At 38.9% G+C, this 18,523-nt stretch overlaps 1 long non-coding RNA gene across 2 annotated transcripts in view; it reads left to right on the forward strand.

Moving 5' to 3' along the window:
• The window catches only part of LOC106031637 (uncharacterized), a 69,867-nt gene that overhangs the window by 22,524 nt on the left and 28,820 nt on the right, over positions 1-18,523 (forward strand). For both annotated transcript variants that reach the window (XR_010830140.1, XR_010830141.1), the window contains 4 exons: positions 1,181-1,503; positions 2,544-3,296; positions 10,729-10,865; positions 14,868-14,971. This is a non-coding gene — a long non-coding RNA (uncharacterized lncRNA). The remainder of the gene's footprint in view (positions 1-1,180; positions 1,504-2,543; positions 3,297-10,728; positions 10,866-14,867; positions 14,972-18,523) is intronic.

Raw genomic sequence — 18,523 nt, forward strand, 5'->3', positions numbered from 1 at the left:
ACTAAAATAGCTGCTAGGCTGTTTGTATTTCTGAGCTGATGCTCATCGAGATTCACTTATGTGATTCCCCTTTCTGTGGACTGACTTCTTAATAGTTTAGATGGAGTAAACACAGACTGAAAACTACAGGGCATGTGGAGAGCAAGGGCTGGATTTCAGTTTCTTTTCCAGTGCAGGCTTAAAAAAATATCTAAATGATACAGGAGTAAAAATACAAAAGACTGTGGAGCAGTAACAGGGAGACAGGTTCCTGACCAAAGATAAATTTTCTCGCCTTTTAACCACGCTCAAGATCATTCTCTGTCCAAAGACGTACTTAAATACTCTCTGTGAAGCTGAACCACCTCCAGAAAAGAGACTAATAAATGTAGTAAACTGCTTACAGGTGTGGCTCACCACAGACGTGCTGGAGCTAATATCTGAGGTGCAAAATCAAGAGAGAGAAAAAGGAGATGGCAAGGATGAATGACAGAAATGGAGGTGCAAGGAGGTGGAGGAGTTGTTGGCATGGAAGCCAGTTCATAAAAGCAGAACACCATGTTCATTTTCCTTGCAAGGTCCAACACAGCAGATGTACATTGAGTCCATCAGATCAGGCCTCACCGATGAGCCAGAGCAATAATGAGTTCCCAGAAGGGCTTGAGGAACTACAAGTTTTGTAGCTCTGGCTTGTCATATTGTAGGCACTCTGTGCATCCCCAGAAGCAAACCCTACACCCTCTCGCCTTCCAGGGCATCACAGTCCAAGTGCCACAGACCTCTGGGAGCAGTTATGGGTCTTGAGGAATGAAATTCCTCAAATTCCTGCCTTAAATTCCTACCTTGGCAGTTAGCCTGATTGTAGATTTGGCAGGCAAATAGTCCTGTTCGTGTTCCCACTCTTTTGAACTATTAATGCAGATTGTAAAGATTTTTTTTTTCTATCTTGCTTTAAGATGCCAAAGTTCAGTTGTAAAATGAAAGAGCCCAGAATAGAGAGAAAGACATTGCTCTGTTGTCAAGCATAACCTCACCTCTCAAGCATTTGAAAGCCTGAAGGGCTTGGAGTTAAAATGAAGAAGGGCGTCTAACATTCACAGAAACATATATTTCCTCCCTCATTCTTTTATTTACTTTGGTAAAAGTATACAGAAACAAGACAAATATGTTGAAACTAATCATGTGGAACTGATTTCTCCAGGAAAAGCTGTGAGATCACTGCAGGAACCCAAGTAAAGACCAGATTCTGCCTCTCTGATGTGCTGATGGGATTCTGTGTGACAAGTGATGAAATGCAATGGGACACACAGAATTGAGCTGCTGTCAAGTCCATGGTCTGGTTACACAGGGCAGAACAAACACCAGCTGGGACACAAAACGGAACACTCATCCAATGACTAACAAAAGCAGAGGGGAGACGATGTGGAGCTACCAAGGAAAGCACAGGTGAAAAATCATGACCTATGTTTTGTGGCAAGCAGATGCCAACGCCACCACTGCAAGATGGAAGCCATCAGCTTCTGGGTAAGGAGACTGCTTGTATTTAAACACTTCTACTGTGTTCTTATGCTATGACCATCACCAGAGAGAAATTCAGAGAGAATTACTGTTTGGTCAGTGCTCAAGGAGTACAGGAAAATTATGGGGCCCATGCATTCAATATGCCAAGCACTGAAGCTTTGGAAAGGTTTGCTTCCAGACATGAGATGTTGCCGTGAAAAGCACACAGCAATGTAGTCCGTGATTTATAAGGCTGATCTCTAAGAGTGAGATCTTCCAAAATAAATTGTTAGCAGCAAGTTCTGTGCAATCCTGTAATATTTAGCTCTTTAGTCTTTTTTTTTTTCCTCAGTTGTGATATAATTTGCATTTTGATTAAACTAGCTAAATATTTCGCTGAACAAAAGAGACTTATAGTAAATGCAATTATGTTTTTGGTCTAGATGACCTTTTCCTGAATTAAAAAAAAAATAAAAATCCTGGTTGCCTTTTCTATTAAAATTGTTGATTACTGTAGATGGATAAACTAACAAAGAAGAGATAACTGAATTAATCATGCTTAGTATAATAGCATATTGCTAGGAGCTTATAGACTAATCTAAGAACTTCCCTTCATGTTATAGGCTAATATAAATAGTCCTTTAAAAGGACTATGTCCATTTTTTCCCGGTGTTACTTTGTTAATTAACAGTGCACGAATTACAACTGCTGGCATTTGGCAGACAGAGGGTAACTCTTGGGATAAAAGGACCACACAGGTCCATGTTTTCACTACTTGTTTTTAACAGAAATATGGAATCTGTTCTGTTTTTAAAATATAGATTTTAATTGCCACACAAAATAGAAGTCTGGTATTGATTTGGGATGGATTTGCAGACATTCAAGCCATGCTGCTGATGAATCAATTTTGCACTGCTCCTTAACTCCCTATTGTTTTGTTTATTACTGTCTAGTAGATACGTTTCCCAAGATCTAAGATAATGCAGCAGTTGACTGACACACTTTCTCATGCTCATATTTTAAGAGAAAAGAAAATCAATTCTATTCTTTCTTTTCTTTTGTAGCCCTTGCCATTGCACAGTGTGTGATTGTATCAACAGCTGGGACACGTGCCGGGGATGAACGAAGCAAGTTGGAGCCAGATGATAACATTTTTCCACTCTCAGGGAGTGTGTGATTCTTCTTGAGGAAGAGCCTGTCTGAAACCCCTGGATTCCATGGTAGCTCAGCATATGACAGACTCAAATATATAGCTGCAGCCCTTAAAGTGTAATGAGTCCCTACTGTACAGTGAAACAATTCCAGACATACATATGCGACATGGGAAGAACCAGGTGCCAAAAATTTCTCTTCTGTCTGGCCATAAACTTCAAAAATATTCTCTCTAAAAGGTAAAAATCCAATGAACTCTATAACGAAAACTTTTGTTTATATACGGTCACATCCACCATCTTTATCTTCAGAATGTAACCACCCTCAGACAAAAGTTGTGGGGTTTTTAGTTTGGTTTTGTGTTGCTTTGTTTTAATAAAAAGGGACTTAAATCCTCCAAGAGGCTGTTGGAAAAAGGCATGTAGTTTTTATGCCTATGAACGTATGAGCACGTATGTAAATCCAGAGTTGTACAGGACTTTTAATAACATCTGGTTCAGCAGATGGTGACCAGCAGAAAAGAGCTACCCAGCTTCACTGAAAGCTCTCAGGTTCACCAAAAGCTTGTGGAAGAGACTTGAGAAGGAGGAGAAGGCACAACCTACCAAGCAGAGACTGAGAGGTGACATGTCTGGACAAAGATGACAGTAGTGCAAAAAAAACAGGTAACATTCAAAGCATGGTTTGGCTGGTGTAAATATCTTGCATGTCATTTTAGTCAGCTTTGGATACATTTTACAGACTGTATTTGAAATTAAAACAAACAAACAAACAAAAAAACAACAAACACAAAACAAACAAAAACAAAAACAACGTTTTCTCTCAAATGCTCTCTTATACTTAGCTCCAGCAATGTCTGATACTTTCTGGCTGTAGAAAATAGCAGAGCTCACATTAGAAAACCCAAATAGTTCTAAAAGGACTGCCACACATTTTTATTTTTTAAAAAAATAGCTAATATCAAGTTTTAAATTGCCCACAGTCTTCTGAACTGCCTACAAGACTGATAGATAAGTAGAAGAAAGGATGGTCTCTAGAGAGCTAATCTTGCAGCTAGTAATCCTTTGGGTTTTCAGCCAAATAGAATTGGAGACCAGGTTTTATATGAAGAATGATTAAGTTGCTTGTATAAAGCTCAGATTAGGAATTTAAAAAAAAAAAAAAAAAAAAGGAAAAAGGAAAGAAAAGAAAGAAAAAAAGAAAGAGGAGGAAAAAAAACATTTTAGTGGGAAACTAAAATTTACAAATCTACTGTTTCATTCAAATCTGTACATTACAGTGGAAGAATTTTTTATTTTGTTTTGTTTTTACTGCATGCAATTTCCATGGACATACTGCAAATTACAGGAAATTGATTTCATACAGAAAATCTGATGCATCTGATGTTGTATAGATTGTATTCAAACCAGTAAACGAGCACATATTTTTGGTTTGTGCATTAACTTGCATCTCCTTATTTCTGTGTTCACCCCCAATAGCTAAACTGTATAAAAATATCCATATACTCTTTAGAAATACCGTGTAAATGTGAGAAATGCTATACATAAGTCAAAAAAAGTAGAAAAACTAGTTTTTAAATCTTAAGTAAACCTATATTAAGATTCTAATGACTCAGTGGCAAATTATGAGAATATTCTGGTTGAAGAGGAAAAGAAAATTCCCAAGAGTAACATTGATTTTATGCATATGCTGGAGAAGTTAGAGGGGGAAACATGGCAAAGACTTGAGAAAGGCAAAGCTGGCAGCAGTATTAAATCACAGGCTGAAGTAGTTCATTTTTGTATGAAACGGTAGCTCATATTGTGGATTTATAAAATATATGTATTTTTCAGAAGAAGCAAAGTGAAAATGAGGTTGCAAAGTGTTAATGAGGTCAGATCTTCCTAAAGTCAGCCAGCCTTTGGTAGTCTAAGAAGAGAGAAAAAAAATACAAATACTAGCTGCCAAGTCATTAAACAACTATGATTTTGGCATAGTCTTTCTGATCATATGATGCACATTCTACTAGCAAAATCAGAGTTGTGTAAATTCTTGCAAAGTATTTTTAGAAAACTATGAACAATTGTCTGAGAGCAAATCAGAAGACAGAATTGCCCTACAGATATTTTAATTTCATTGTGAGATATCTGAGAAAACTTGTAGGAAAAATAACAACTGTCTCTAAAAAGGCTACAATAAATCACTGTGTATAAATTTTCCATTCTTTGTATTGTTCCTGCCTAGGTTTGTCATTTAATTTCTACAAGTACTGTGAGAAATCACTTTGCCTGGAAGGTTTTCAGGGCTTCTATTGCTTTTTGGAAACTTAAAATCCCTATGTGACTCCATAGCCCAAACTGTAGTTCTGCTCTTAAAGCTGCAAGTTTGATGAACTCACACTGTTCTGTTCTTGTGCTGTGGTAGTGTTTTGTTGTTGTCATAATTATTTCAAGCCCAAAGGAGGCATCCTGATTATCAGGTCCACATGTAAGATCTTGGCAGGAGAGCAGGTTGCTGCTCTGTTGCTGGAGACCATCCCGTCTCTATTCTCAAAGGGTTTTTGCACATCTCCCAGACTGCATGTGGGTATCACTGCTGGATGAAGAAGGCAAAAGTTAATCCAGGTGAAGATGACAGCTTTGAAATAGCTTGTGATAGTTTGAAATAGTTGGTGTTCAATGCTTTTTTTGTTTGTTTGTTTTTCTCCCCATAGTACACATTGTTATTAAGGGGAATTTTGTGAGATGATGCATTTTTCCTAAGTGATAATGAGATAGATCCCTATTTCAGCTGAAGGTCTGTAATGACTTTTTATGAAATAATCAGCACTTTTACACTGTTAACACCTAAGGTAGTCCTATGTGATATTGTTTCTGGTGATAAAATAACCTCAAAATAGGTTTGTTTGTCTTTTTTTTTTTAATCTGACAGGTAAACGTTTAATATTCACTTAGGTCTTTAGGAGTCAAAAGTACTCAACAGTCTGAAATCTGACCTCTTGCAGTACAAAAATGGAAAAAATACTAAGAGATCCGTAATAGTAGGTAGAGTGTGGAACAATCATTACAGCAAGGGCAGAAAGAATGGAGATAAATGCCTGTTGCAAATCTAATTTTGGGAAAGGTCTGAATCAGAACTAAGAAGTTACAGAACAGTCCATTTAAATGAATGTTCATTCTCATGCTCTTTGTTATGTAATCTGTGAACAATGAAAGGAATGAAATGGCATCATATAAAGCACCATTCTCCGACCATGATTAAAACTGTACTTTTCTTCCTCTCACTGCATCATTAAAATCTTTACTAAAAATGGGGACATTCCAGTTTTTACAGTTTCACGTTATTGCTAATGGGGAGGGTAGCCAATATTAAAAAAAAAAAAAGAAGTAAAAAAAAAAAAAAAAGTGGAGAAACCATCAGAAATGTGATTGCAATTCCAGGAACAGTTATAAAATCTCTCTATTAAAGTCAACAAAACAGTTTATTCTCCTTGTATATATAAATATATATATTTGTCAATGTCTGTAGTACAATGCGTGATTACAAGATCCTCAGTGAATGAGCTGCTATAAATTTCTCTATTTCTGTCATCTTCTACAAAATGTTTCCTTTAAAAAACTACCAAAAAAACTTCTTAGAAAATAAATGTAATCAAAAACAGTGATGAAAAATATGTGAACTAAATTAATTATAAAATTATGGTGTCTCATCCAACCTCAAAGTATGAATCATCTTCATTTTATAATTTTCATTTTATACCCTAAACAAGTGTACTTGGAAAGCCCAATGCAATATCAATTAACAGTTTTTCTCAGTGCTCCTTCTCATGGTAATTTCGTTATGTCTTTTGTATTAATCAAAAAGTTAGGGGAAAGAAGTGGAGATGTCAGTAGTGATGTCAGGATGGTGAAGCTGACTTGGGTAAATGGGAATCAAAGAGGGTGCCCCTCATAAGAAAAATGGGTGCGAAGAGAAGAGGCACAGATTCAGTTTAGGGGAGTGGGACATGTTACAGAAGGGATGTGGAGAAAACAAGGTATAGTCCATGGTGATAGTTACAAAGGTAAGCTCTGAGAAAGGAATACAGATGAACTGGAAGGTGGTGTGTATTCTAGGTTGCTGGGTAATAACGCTGGAGGACTGCACATATGTAAAGCCAGAATAGCTCTCTCAAGTCAAATATTTACATACTACAGTCTTGCTGTACTATTCCCAGTACACAGACACCCTGACTTTCTTCTAGTCCCATCATACAGCAGTGCAAGTTTGCTTCTCCAAGCTTCAAAAAGATGGCAAATAATGGAACAAGAAAAGTCTGGCTGACCCGAGTAGATAGCAAGTACCAATTTTTCAGATGCAACAACCTTAAAAAATACCCATTAATATTTTCTCTAATAACAGAGAGATTTGACTGAAAGAGTCAGGCTCCCCCGTGGTTGACGAGAGAGTGGTGAGGAGTGTCTGAGTGGGCTCAACGCACACAAATCTATGGGCACCCTGATGGGATGCATCCATATGTGCTAAGGGAGTTGGCAAAGGTGATCGCTGAACTGCTCTATATCATCTTTGAAAGGTCCTGGAGACCTGGAACAGAAGAGGTGCCTGAAGACTGGAGGATAGCCAATGTCACTCCGGTCTTCAAGAAGGGCAAGAAGGAGGATCTGGGAAACTACAGGCCAGTCAGTCTCACCTCTGTCCCTGGAAAGGTGTTGGAACAGCTTGTTCTGGATACCATCTCCAAGCAATTTGAAGAGAAGAATGTTATGAGAAGTAGTCAACATGGATTCACCAAGGGGAAGTCGTGCTCGACCAACCTTGTTGCCTTCTATGATGGCATTACCAGCTAGGTAGATGTGGGGGAGAGCAGTGGATGTCATCTATCTTGACTTTAGCAAGGCTTTTGATACTGTCTCCCACGACATCCTGCTAGCAAAGCTGAGAAAGTGTGGGATAGAGGAGCGGACAGTAAGGTGGGTTGAGAACTGGCTGACTGGCCGAGCTCAGAGGGTGGTGATCCGTGGCACAGAGTCCGGCTGGAGACCTGTGACTAGCAGCGTCCCCCAGGGGTCGGTACTGGGTCCAGTCTTGTTCAACATCTTCATTGACGACCTTGATGAGGGAATAGTGTCTGCCCTCAGCAAGTACATCGATGACACATAGCTGGGAGGAATGGCCGACACACCAGAAGGCTGTGCTGCCATTCAGCAAGACCTGGCTGGCTGGAGAGATGGGCAGGAAGAAACCAAATGAGGTTTAATAAGAGCAAGTGTAGAGTCCTGCACCAGGGAAGGAACAACCACACATATCAGTACAGGCTGGGGGATGACCTGCTGGAGAGGAGCTCTGAGGAGAAGGACCTGGGGGTCCTGGTGGATGACAGGTTGACCATGAGCCAGCAGTGTGCCCTCATGGCAAAGAGGGCCAACGGGATCCCAGCATGCATTAAAAGGAGCGTGGCCAGCAGGTCAAGGGAGGTGATCCTCCCCCTCTACTCTGCCCTGGGCAGGCCTCACCTGGAGTACTGTGTCCAGTTCTGGGCTCCCCCGTACAAAAAAGAGAGGGATCTCCTGGAAAGAGTCCAGCGGAGGGCCACAAAGATGATACGGGGCCTGGAGCATCTTCCCTATGAGGAAAGGCTGAGAGACCTGGGTCTGTTCAGCCTGGAGAAAAGAAGACTGAGAGGGGATCTTATTAATGTTTATAAATACCTGAAGTGTGGGAGACAGGGGCATTTGGTCAACCTCTTTTCAGTGGTTTGTGGGGACAGGACGAGGGGCAATGGCCACAAAATGTAGCACAGGAAGTTCCGCACCAACATGCGAAAGAACTTCTTCACGGCGAGGGTGACGGAGCACTGGAACAGGCTGTGCAGGGAGGTTGTGGAGTCTCCTTCTCTGGAGATATTCAAGGCCCATCTGGACGCCTACCTGGGCAACCTGCTCTAAGGAACCTGCTTTGGCAGGGGTTTGGACCCAATGATCTCTTGAGGTCCCTTCCAACCCCTACAATTCTATGATTCTGTGATACCCATTAATATTTTCTCTAATAACAGAGAGATTTGACTGAAAGAGGCATCTTTACAAAAAACTGTTTTGGCTTATTTTACATTCAATTTATTTTTTAATCAAAGCCCTCCAGATGCTACTGTGTTCTCCTCATTCAAAACCATCAACAGCCATATGTTACAGAACCAAAGGCTTAATTGCAAAGATGTATCTGAAATCCAGCAGAGTCAGGGGAGAGGAGGTGGAATTTCATTGGTAATCAGGCAAGAGGGCACAGGCAAGATGGATAAGTAGTGAAGAAATACCCTCAGCATTCTTGCTTGTTGGGCAAGTTTTCAATTACTTCCAGGTCCTAGAAAAAAGGGACAGAAACTGATATCTCACATACACATATACATTCACTCCTTATTCCTTCATGTACCAACTAGCAATTGTTACAGGAGAGATTCAGTTAAGGAACACAGTGAAGAAAAGGGGAAAAAAATAGTAAGAATGTTTTTCAGTGATGCCTCAACCCTGGTCAGAGGGTGGTCAGGCACTGGAACAGGCTCCGTGGGGAAGTGGTCATGGCACCAAGCCTGCCAGAGTTCAAGTGTCTGGACAATGCTCTCAGATACAGAGACTGATTTTTGGGTGGTCCTGTGTGGAGCCAGAATTTGGTCTCCATGATCCTTGTGGGTCCCTTCCAACTCAGGATGTGCTATGATTCCATGATTCTATGACTTCTGAGTTAAAATTTGTCGTTATTTATGACCGATTTTGACTCGCACAGAGAAAGTAGCAGGGTCTGTTCCCTGTTGCAGAGCAGCATTACACTGGGTCTGTACTTTTGTCATATTTTTTACACACTAGCATTTTTAAATGAGTTACTTAGCTTGAATGAAACTTATGAACTAATTTCTCAATGTCCAGTGCAACAATCATTGTGATCAACTGTTGTTTTTACGGGGTCTGGTTTCAGGTTTTATCATTTCAATAACATACTTGAATATAATTTGAGAAGAAAAATCACATGCACTCAGATTTGTTTTATATTTTTCTAAAATGCAAATTAAATTTATTCATAGCCCCCATAGCCCCATAGTCTCCATAATATATCATACAATACCAATTAAAAATTATTCTAATTTTCACTTTATTTCCACTAGGGGTCAGTCAATAGATGGTAAACTTTCATGTTGTAGAAATATGTGTTGTTTGATTCTTTTACTGAATAACTGATGCAAACATACTGGACAAGAAAATATTAAATGATGGCTATGAAAAAAATATGAAAAATGGCTATGAAAATATGAAAATGGCTATGAAAAACTAAACAAGGAAAATTTCTTTAAACATATGCCAAATTTTTGGAAGCTTATCTATTGTTCTTGCAATAGGAAGTATCACCAAACCCTCAACTATCAAACAGAAAATGTGTGCAAAGAATTACTGTTGTATGGCTGCAGTATAATCTGGTTATAATCTGGGTTTATGTGGAGTGTTTTCTGAATTATAGAAACTGTTTGAAAATCCAGAGAAATCTTTTGCTAAGCTGAAAACTCAGTGAAACTGTTTAGTTTTTTTAAAGGCAATCTGTTTTAGAATAAAGCTGGAAAATATCAAGGTGCTTTAGTAAAGCTCTGTGGAGTTAAAGCTATTTGCCAGGTGAATTGGAATTCAAAAGCAGTTGCAGTGACTGCATTTTCCACTGCCCTAATTTGCAACCTCCAAATCCAGGGTATTCCCCAGGTGCCTTGATATTGAAGAGCAAAAGAGCTGTGTGAAATGCTTCTGAGGCCAACACCTCCATGCCCTCCTCGCAAACAGAGACAATGTTTTCCCCTGTGCGAGGCCATTCTTCCTGAAGGAAGAGAGGGCAAAATGAGGCCTTTTGTGAGGTGCATCTAAATCTGCTCATTTCTTTAAAGTATCTTTACACTTAGTAATAAAGACATACATTTGCTTTCTGGTGAAAGGACATGGCTATTAAATTCCTTTATTTATCGCGGCTTAATCTATTACCTTTTCTGCAGGCAGCATATTGAGAATTTCTCTCCTTATCATTGTTTCTCAGCACTTAGTTTAGTTTATTTTTAACATAATTGCATTGATCAATGATCTCTTTTCTCAGATGAAGCCCTGCTCAGTAATGAGGTCCTCAGCCCAAGACGCTGTTCTTTGCCTCCAGACGTGAAAGCAATGGGTCTTTAATCTGGAAAGCAATCTTATTGTCCAAGATGGTCTCTTGGGAACTGTTAAAGTTGTATGGTATGTATGTCAGCTGCTATATTTCGTTCTTGGTGAGTATTTACCAAGTATTCAATATAATAACCTAGTATTTTTAATATAACATCCTAATATTTCAATTTAAATGGTTCCACTGTACTTGCAAAGATCTCCCCTTTTCCACTAAGTGTCACCAGTGACAATGATTTAATCACACTCATATGCACTTTTTTGTTGCCACCCCTCTGCTGCAACTTCATCAACGCTGAGACACATGCAATTTCTGCCAAAGATTCACTACAACATTATTCATGTGTGGACAGAGAATGTCATAAATATGAGGACCAGCACTGAATCTATTAGGATGTTATATGCATTTAAAGGCGATATGCCTTCATTTCTCTGCCTTTTACTCAGATATTGACATAAGCCCTACTTGGCATTACCCAGGTACAACACTAAAATATTTAACCATCCAACTTCAGGAAAACTGAAGCATCTAATTCAGGAGTTAGCTGGCTTCTGCTGCAAAACATGTGAGATGCATGATTATGAAAAAGTTTAAAATAAGAGTATTTTAAAATTGTTTAGTGAAAAACAATTTGCATGCAGTTCCTGTTAGCACTGAATAGTAGCTCATTAACACCTTAACCAAGATTCATGAAGAATTACCATTAGCACAGAAATTGTTTCATTGTAATTGAACTTGAAAGTTGAATATGAGGTTAAAAAGCTCGTATCTGTTAAGGCCCTGGAGGAGAAGGACTAACATTTTCAAAAAATCGTATTTTCATAAAACTATCTTTTGGATTGGACCTGTCTGTATTAAGCTAAAGTGGTATACACAGCTTTGGGCATAGGTCAGAAAAATTTGGAATTCAGTGGCTCTATTTTGTCCTGTTCACCTTTCTTTTTCTGACAAATGACATTTGAAAATCTATTTCTGGCTGTTTTAGCAAGAGAAGGATGAGTTTGTAGAGTTCTTGAATCTAGTTTAAATTAAATTCCTTTTTGTGTTTCATAGCCAGGAGGTTAGAAATGTGCATTCAGATAAATTTGTTGAGTTGGTATCTGATATCACAAAATGTTATTTTTTTCTGTTCTTTGGCTTTCAGTCCCTAAACTCCTATGCTTCAACCTGAATCAGCTGAAGATAGAGCTTGTGGCACCTATGTGGAAAGCGATTAATTTTGTTCTTTTGCAGAAGTTGAGGTTTTGACAGTTATAATCCTTTGCTCCTTTCATTATTACCTGTAACAGAAGACCACCTTCAGAAGTCTGGGGAATTTTGGCTTTTATCACATCCCTTTTGTGCTTTTACTTTGATAGATAGTTTTCCCCAAGAGAGACCAGCAGGGGCGGTGGGAGGACAGCACAAGTGCACAAAGTGATGAGCATGCACAGAGATTTGGTAGAGCAAACTCATTTTGCTTGCGTGTCAGAAGAGGTGTGGGGCATGCTCAAGGGAATCAGGTTTTGGACAAAAGTTGCTGAACTTTCCATCTGATGCTCTGAAGTGAGCACTTTGCCTAATGGCCACTTTGGGAAGTTTACCCTGGAGCTCTGCAAACAGATGCTGACTACAACAAAGGGAGAGGGATTTTTGCCTTACTATGTGTGACAAGGCTAACTGAATTTGAGTTTTCACTAAATCAAGCTTTTATGAAGATGCCCGTCACAGTTCATTCCCTTCTCAGGTGGATTTACTGAGGAGGCATGAGGAGAGGAGGCAGAGGGCTTAGGGGACAACAGTCTCCCTTGCATCACTGCTTGGTGTGCTTGCAGTGTCATAGCAGCAATAGGGAACACAGGCCTGCTTTTGGAGTAGCTGTGTAGCAGAGTGTCACAGCTGAGGTGTGTTGACTCATTATCCCATCCACATTAATACCTGAGACTTAAGCAGAACTTATGCTGCCATGCGAACTGTTTTCCCTCATCCTCCCTGCCCTAGGCTATTCCCAACACACTGAAAAGACAAAATAAACTGCTGCAAAACAGGCTTACATTAAGGTCTTTGTTCACCATACCAGTTTCCCTCCAACCAGCTTTGTTTCCAGGGTTTAGGTGCCTTGCAGTGAATAACCTGAATGAGTTAAGCCCACTTGGGCTGGGTTTATGATTCCCAGTAAATTACCACTTCTCTCAGCATGAAGAACTCTTGAGGACTCTTCAGGTATACCTGAAAGAGCTCTGTGTGTCCTTCAGGCTTAAATTGGCATAGCTTCTATGACCTCAGTGTAACTTCAGCATTTTATGCTGATCCTGCTTCAGTCTCTGACATCTGAAGTTTTGGTCTGGCAAAAGTTGTTAAAGAAAATGCTATGACAGGCCTCGTTCATATACATCGGCTGGTGTTTAGACCCAAACTGGCCATTTCTGCACTTGAATTTGAGGACATTAATATAGATACACATGTATGTATATATATTACAAGGTATTACATCCTTATCTATAAATTTATGAAGGTTTTGGATGAATTCAGTAGAAAGGAATTGAAAGGAAAGCTGAGAATTCATAAGAAAAAAAAAATAAAAGGTATTGTAAGACCAGGGAGGGTATGCCTTTTTTTTTTTTTTTTTTTTTTTTAGTGTTAGCTTTACTTTAAATTCAACATTCCCTACTGTGCCATGAAAGATAACCATAGACAATACAAAGTCCAGTTGTTAGAGTGCCAGGTAAGGCAATTATCTAGGAAACATTTCTCATGCCACAGAACAAATTGGTATTGAGAAAATAGGTGGACATTTTTGTATTCACTGTGACTGATGTGCCTTCTGAGGGGAAAAATTTCAGTCTGAATGTCATTCACTTTGCCAGTATGTACAAGACTGCAAAGTGAAGTAGAGAATACTTTAAAAGCTGATACAATAAGACAGCTGCAAAATCCCAGAAGAAAAAATCCACAGAGACACTATGACATGAAAACAAACTGGACATATGATATCCTGCTCAGGGCTAGGAATCCAAACTTTGGCTACTCAGCCATAATCAACATCAGTCAGCTACCTGATCTTCTTCTCTCTTTGCATACCCAAGAGAGAAAAATTAAGAAGTGCTGAGAGTTTGGATAGCTGGTGCTGGCTCAGATGTTATAGGAAAAAAAAAAAAAAGACAATGTAATATTGTTCCATGAAAAGGGTGATTATTTTATGGCCAGTGTATCACAATCCGTCCTGCCAAACCCATGATAATATCAGCATATCTATATGCTAAAAAAGAAAAAATAAATACATTTTTGTTTCTCCCAGTCTTCGCACATAACTGAGGAGCTGGAATACATTGCATGATTAACAGCTCACTCTCAACAGCAAGTTATTGCAGCTCAATAAGTGAAGTTGTCGATGTGTATCAGCTGAACAGTAGGAATTGTTCATGTCGGGGGTCGACACATAAAATGTGAAGTAGTATTAGTTAACTCTCTTTCATTGCATCAAATTTCTCCCAGTGTGCCATGGGTTAGGAGTGCACATTGGGTAGGGTTCACTACTCTAAATTTAGAAATCTGTGTCAGAGATGTCTACATCTAAGCTAGTTGTCTAAGTTCGTGTTAAAGTCAGCGGAAACAAACAGGTGTGTCTGGGGTGAGCTTCATCTCATCTTGGGATAGCTGTTTAATGAGCAGATGAATCCTACTCCACTGACTCTAAAATGAGCCTACACAATTAGCTCGAATATAATTGTATAAGGTCATGAGATTAATCTTGTCTTTGGAGAGCTACCATGTCTCAGCTAATGAGTTAGTTTATCACGAGTCTGCACGTGAAGATATAGTGGGTGGATGGTTTGGAAAAATCTTTCACTGATCAGAGTAAAAATAAAATAGTTAAGATTTTATTGAATATCAGTAAGAAAAATCTTAATCCAGATATTCTTAGAAAATTTAGAGGGGATTCTTCTGATTTTATAAACTAAATAAATAGTCAGGTCATACAGAGAAATCACAATCAAATTGCATCAGCTGAATTTTCTAGCATTCTTTGCTTTTACATACATAGTGATTCCTCTCAGACATTTATTTTTATTTTGTTGCTTCTAATCCTGCAGACATGGGAAGAATTTCCATTTTGCAGTGCAAATGGACCTGCCACAACAATCCAGTGAGACTGGTAACTCAAGCAGCACTAAAGGAAAGTACAAGTCCTCATCTGGTAAGATGACAATATTTCAACAATTCAGTGTCCAAGAATCACTTACTGTGGTTTTACTTCATACAGTGTTTCTGAAAGCATACAAGCTCTGATTTTCATCTGTGGTTTGGCAGGTATTTTCCTTCAGTAAACTTGCAAAATCTGGTTTTGCTGTCCTACTTGAAACACTTTTGCCCAAGGAGGATTCCTATGGGATAGGAAGAACCGCTACCCCAGCACCCCATCTTCTCTGTTTCTGTTAAAAATCGATCAATCAAACAAACTCTTAGGAAGAAAAGATCTTCTCAAATCATGGCTATTTGGAAAAAGTATCTGAGAGCATTAAAAATGAAATATAGGGCAGCCTTCAGATTGCTCTAGGTTATATGTGGAGCTGGATGCTATTAGATGTACCGGGTAAAACTGTCATCAATAATTGCATTCCACTTACCTAATCTAGTACAGTGTCTACCTCATCTTCTTTTAATGAGCCATGTGAGTACAACAAATAACTTTTACTGCAACGTCATTGAAGCAGATGCACTTTGCTCCTGCCTCCACTTAGGTTTTCCAGTACAGTTTTATATCCTACCTTGAGAATTATGAAAAAATACAGTCGGAGAATAATTTTTTTCCACATGAATCTGCCCCAGTCTGTCTCCTAGTGTAGCTGCCCAAGCATAGCACAAAAGAGTGAGAAAGAAGGACAGGGGAAGTGGAGAGGCAGGCGCCGATCTATTCTCTTTAGTCACCAGTGGTAGGACCCATGGGAATGATGTCAAGCTGAGGCAGGGGAGGTTCAGGCTGGACATCAGGAAGAGGTTCTTCACTGAGAGGGTGGTTGCACACTGGAACAGGCTCCCCAGGGAAGTAGTCATTGCACCAAGCCTGTCGGAGTTTAAAAAGCGTTTGGACTGTGCACTTAGTCACATGGTCTGAATTTTTGGGTAGACCTGTGTGGTGCCAGGAGTTGGACTCGATGATCCTTATGGGTCCCTTCCAACTCGGGATATTCTATGATTCTATGAGATGCAGAACACTTGAGTACAGCCTCAGGACTAAAGAGAGAAAATCATCTCGTTTAACCCTCTCGTTAACTCCACAAACACTGAAAATATCAACCTCATTTCTACTAATAATGGAGTTTAGATTCAGAATTACAATTCTGACAAGTTACAAAAGCTGTAGACAAAAGAAACTCCATGAGAGAGCAACACATCAGCTTTCTTCCTCAAACTCTGTGTTTTTCTGACAGTGCAGCACTTTTATAGCTTATTTTCATTTTGCAACCTTTGCACCATTTCCTTTATTTATGGTATTTACCAGCTAATTAGTCATAACAAACATAAATCTAAGCTCAGTTTCGTAAGAGACCCAGATTCAATTAGGAAAGCCCTGATGACTGGCTTGCAGCATGTTTTCCCCTATGTTCATAGATATCCCTTACATCTGGACATCCCTCTAGCCTTCAAACAAAACTATGAATGATTGCATTTTAGTTACCTCTTCTTGGGATGCGCTGCAGCTTCCCCAGCGGATTCCTGTTGTGTGCAGCTGGATAAAAGCATGGCTACAGTGAAATTAATAGGATTTTAGTCTTTGATTTCAGCGGTATCAGAACATTGCTCCAGATTAGTCCCAGTCACTGGCAGTCTTGTGAAATAATATGATATATCCTGTTTAATTTAAGCTACATGTAAATGAAATTCAGGCCTTTGTGGAGAGTTCTTCATATTCTGGAATATAAATAATGCTCAATCTGCTTCTTAAGTTCACAGAAGATACATCAAGGTGTTTTCAAGAGCAGTGGCATTTAAGATTTTACTGCCTGCTTTTATGTCCGCAGAGAAAGTTACCCCAGTTCTGCTAGTTTTTAGAGTGAGTTGCTTAGGGCCTCAGTCTGTGTTCCTTCACTTTGTCTGGACATTGCAGTGAGACCCAGATAACACACAGCGATTTGCCTTGTCTTACTTTTTGCAACAGCTCACACATCCTTTGCATTACAGCAGAAAACAGAGCAATGGAGCATCTCGGCAGGCAGCAACCACTTTGAAAGTGTTGATGTGTCTTGTTAGGATTAACACTGGCTTGCTCTAAATGTTATTCTATCTCATTTTATACATATCCTTATTCTTCTAATTTCTAAATGGTACAAATTATTCTGCAGAATGTCACATACAAGATGCAGGCTTTGATAACCTTTTCCTCTGAACCAAACAGGATACTTTGAGGAGCAAGGTACTCTGGCTTACGATGGCTTTTCAATGCTCTTTCTTTTTCTGAGCTGGATTTTTTTTTCTGCTTTCCCACTTTGTGTAAAAATAAATCATATTTTCATAATTTATTTACTAATTTCATTATTTAACATGAAATATTCACTGATTATAAGTGTAAAAGGGGTCATTATCATTTCTATGGCAGGTACCATAAATATACTGCCATTGAGTATTCAACTGACTTTTTTTACAGTTTTGTGATAGAAATATAGCACCTATATAGTATTATTTTTCAAGTTTTTTTTTTTAAAGGAAAGAAAAGAAAAAAAAAAAGGAAAGGAAAAGGTGTTCAAAAATAAGAATGTTTCCTGTTTCTACAGTTGTTGCCTTTCTCCACAAATAAATCTTCCAACATTGGGATCTAATCTAATTGATTTTGAGAGAGATTTGTTAGCACTAAACTCTGGCTCTGCAGATAAGACTTTTAGAAAGTATTGGTTGCTGGTGTAAGAAATGGCTAAAATGACTGTGATAAGCCTGTTTCCACACTGTCTGAGAGGGTGTTATGTGAGACGCTGGCCTTAAATGTTTATGCTTGCACAGATGATAGACTTAAAATCCCAGCACCTGTGATCTCTGTAACGTTCAGTCTATTTGTGCAGCTGTTCCTCTGAGACCGTTACACACAGTAATTGATTAGTTCAGCAGTCCTTCAACATCGTTTCAGTGTTATGAAAGCTGGTGAATCAAAAGCTACATTTCAGCATCATGCAGCATCTTCCTGTCAGTTTGCATGATACTTCTCAGGTACCTAACCTACATTTTGCTGTAGCAGTCCTGTTTTTTTTCTAAAACACTTTAAAGTATTTGTTTTAAAGTGAAGAGGTAAAAGCATCTATCTTCATCACTTCATTTCCCAGTCAAAGATTCTTTCTATTTCATTTCAATCAATGAAGATAATTTATCTTAAATAGGGAACCAGGAGGTGGTGAGCATGGATGAAGCTCAATGGAGAACAAACAACCAAGACACCTTGCCTTCATTCCTTTTCTGAAGGCAAAATGTTATGTTTAAAATAAACTGGTGATGGTAGATTTCAACTGTATGCGCAGAATTAATATAAGGTTATTGATTCTGAGGGATTGGTATGCTAAAAAAAAAAAAAAGTGTTCTCAATTAATCTCCTATGCTAATCAAGCTGCCTAAAATGCAGTGCTCAAATTATAGATTTTATATACTTAGGGAATTATACTATTGTTCTTGTACGACCTTAACAGGTTGTCTTAGATACATGCCATATTGGTTCCTGTGTGCCAGTTCTTCAGTTTCTCCAGGGTAAGCGTTGGTTTAGGACTGA

This window comes from Anser cygnoides, chromosome 3, assembly GCF_040182565.1.
Source record: "Anser cygnoides isolate HZ-2024a breed goose chromosome 3, Taihu_goose_T2T_genome, whole genome shotgun sequence".
NCBI classification, from domain to species: Eukaryota; Metazoa; Chordata; class Aves; order Anseriformes; family Anatidae; genus Anser; species Anser cygnoides.